The 3,570-nt window shown below is 35.3% G+C and overlaps 1 pseudogene; it reads right to left on the minus strand.

Annotated features, from left to right (window-relative positions):
• LOC112472285 overlaps positions 1 to 3,570 on the minus strand; it is a 46,750-nt pseudogene extending 43,180 nt beyond the window's left edge.

The raw sequence follows: 3,570 nt of genomic DNA on the forward strand, positions 1-3,570 counted from the left end.
GAAAGCTAGGACTACATTTAACTTATAGAAGAGATGGCAGGAGTGTTTTGTGTCAGTCTGCTAATAAATATCTGTTAGTGTGGCAGTATGAAATTTGATTGTAACATATTACCTGATAGAGGGAATGGAGTGGAAAGGAGACCTATAACCTTCATATACCTTTAAATATTGAATATTAACTATTTCTCAACAGAAAAATAAAAATAAAAATAAGAATTGTGAAAACCCAAAAGGCTTGTATCAGTTTGCAAGACAATAATGTGTTCTACATATTTATTTTTCCCAGACTTCTTTATTCACATACAAGTTCAGTGTGTCCTCTACTTATTAGTCATTATATAATTGTTCTCAATGAGAAAAAAGAATAACTGAGAAACTCTGAAAAGTGGGTATTCTGTTAAGTATTTACTGTACAGACTCCACACTGATAACTTTTAATGTGCATTAGCACTCAGAAAATTCAGGCATTCTAATAACAGTATTTCATTTTACATGACAGCGAGAGATTTTGCATTAGTCTATAGTCTGAGAAAGGTATCATTGGGATAACAGCAAGTGCAACTTTGAAAGCTTTTTCTTTTAACCGAGAGTGAAATATTCATCTCTGTGTCACCAAATCCAAGAAAGTCACAGATCAGCTATATTTTCTGGCAGCCTGCTTCAATTTCTCTTTCTAACATTGAACATAATTCTTTCTTGAACAGATGTCAAAGTGGTAATGTACCTTCCACCATAGCTTACACATGGATTCAAAAGAAATCAAAATTTACATACTGACTTTTCATTTTTGAAAGAAGATTAGTTAATATTCTGTTATTTCTACTACTCTAAGGAAATGGAAATCAGAAATTCAGAACATTTAAAAATCAGATTAAATAATTGTCCTAAGGAAATCATTCTTCATAATTCATGAAGGTAATTTTTCTATACATTTACACCTCTGCTGATTTTATTTACTGGTGAAGAATTTATAACTAAGTCTGTGTAGTCCCACTGGAGACATATGTAATAACTCAGAATCCTCTTTAAAATCCAGATGCAGTCACAAGAGAGTTGTCACTTTCTATTTAACAGATATCCATTCATATGAAGGCCTCTGACAGGCATTTTCATCATTTATATCTGATCCATATGATTTATGCAGATAAAGTAGATGGATAAAATGACTTCATTTTCTTTAAAGACAAGGCAAAAAATTCAGAATTACTTTTTTTCTCTTCCAATTTTATCACATTCTCTTTGTATCCCCACAGAAAAGTTCATTCAAAAAGAATGTCGTTACATCTTTCATTCCAGTTCTCTCTGGCGTTTCTGAAAACACAGTGTGGTGTACACACTACGAGCAGCAGAGAGGATGAAATCCCTTACTATAGCTCCCCTCCTTTCCTCAGAATCTTCAGAGAGATTGAAGTTGGGTTGAAACGTCAAAACTCTAAATCGAGGTTCTCAATAGTTTCCTTTAAAACGAGTAGTTTGCTTTAAATCTGATTAGGAATCGAGAACAAAATTTAGAAAGACTGCTTTACTAAAAGATTGTGTATTTCTTCATCTGCCTTCATTTACCAAAAAGATTTTTTGGATAGAAAAAGTACAAAAGATCTTTACTTCAGGGTTGTTGCATGAAAGAGAAAACCCCCAATAAGAAAAATCCTCCTTATATACATCCTTAGGGCCCCCCCCACCCCACCAGACTCTCATAGGCAGCAGAGCAGGTAAGGGGGGTGCCCTCTCAGAATTCAAAATGGAAGAATTGGTGAAACTGCATCACCTTGGGTCGGTTCACTTACTGCTTTTATCCCCCGTAGTTGTTGCAGTTACATCCATTCCAACCACGCGGGAATGCTTTGCCTCAGAGACTTTACATCTGCTTTCCCTTGACCTAGAATAGTCTTCCCTTAGATTTCCACATAGCTGACTCACTTTGAAGTCCTTGCTTAAATGTCACAATTGTTGAGGCCTATTCCGATCACCTACTTAAAAATTTTAATCACCTGTCCTGTTTCCTCCTTATCACTCTTTCTTGCTTTATTTTTCTCCATAGCACTTGTCACTATCTGCCCTGGATATCTTCCATACCATGCTCCACATTCACACTCCAATCTTCTCAGTCCAGCTTTGTCACAAGGAGGCTGACACGATGGACTCCTTTGACCTCTGGCTTCCTGTTGGGTTGACCAATGGGAGACAGCGGAAGGAGGTCTAGGGAAGAAAGAGAAAGTATTGGAGATTTATTCTCCAGCTCCATTATTGCCAAGTCCCTGCGGGTTAGCTTCTTCCTTTAATGAAGACCACAGTTTCTGTCAGGTGGCCCTCTCCATTAGGCTTCCTCCTCTGGGTTCTGATGACTTCCCCATCTCTTTAGCTTTCAGGCCTCCATGTTAGAAGCTCCCCACTATCGCTAGCTCCAGGGCACAGTGTATCTGTTGTTTTTCTAACCCTGTTTTATTGTTAATTATTAACCTTTATAAACTCTTGATTTGGTTAATTATCTATTAACAACATTAAGTTAATTATGACCTTTATTAAACTCTTCTCACATTGCCCATTTTGACTATGACATTATTTACTTACCTAACTGCTACATCACCTTCATCCTGTGGATTTTATTTATATGTTTATTTGTTTGTCTCTCCCACTGACATGTAGGCTCATTTGTCTCTTTTGTATACTACTATATTCCTAGCACCTACAACAGAATATGGCACATATTCTTGAATAAATATTTATTGAAAAATTTATTGAATAAATAATTATTGAATAAATGGTTGAATAATGAATGAATGTATGAGTTAGGAAGGGACATAAAACATCAAGTCTTTAGATTCCTATCTTCTTTATATATTGGGTCTCTGCCTTTACAAATGATGTCTTTCTTTCCTTTTTCCTTCTCTTTCTTTCATGTGTATGTCAAAAATAGATGTTTTCTCTGAGTTGGCATTATTTCAGCTCCCTATTTATACTTAACACTTTTACATAATGTCATCTGGCAACATCTTAGAGAATTCATAGGAGTAAGCCCATATATTTATAATTTGACATAGCTTCCTACTTCATAATGTTCATAAACGACACTGCTTAGCCAGAGGTGGCGTCTAATGAACAAAGAAAAGAGGAATCTAACAATGAGGAGAAAATTGCAACCAAACTTAACTTCTGGATGGGCAATAACAAATAACTCTGAAGTATAGATTCAAATATCCTATTTAAAAAATTTTTAACTACAATATAAGCCTTATGAGAAAAGGCTATAACCCAAGCACTTAAAACATGTCCAGCATATATTTGGTGCTCAATCAATATTTGTTGAATTTATGAATGAATGAATGAATGAATGAATGATGATCAGGCTGCACTAAGGAAATATTTTGAAATGACAAAGATATTTGTGGTAGATTAGGTAATTGTTTCCAACTCCTCACTCCCTCCTTGTAATAGAATATATTTCTGCTCATTGTAATATGAGATATATAGTCTATGGAAATAGTCCTCCCCACCTCATTGATTTGAGAGATAGCCATGTGATATTATGACATACCTTGGCCTATGTGATGTGAACAGAAGTCGCAGCAT

Source organism: Pteropus alecto, unplaced genomic scaffold (assembly GCF_000325575.1).
Source record: "Pteropus alecto unplaced genomic scaffold, ASM32557v1 scaffold76, whole genome shotgun sequence".
In the NCBI taxonomy this organism is placed as follows: Eukaryota; Metazoa; Chordata; class Mammalia; order Chiroptera; family Pteropodidae; genus Pteropus; species Pteropus alecto.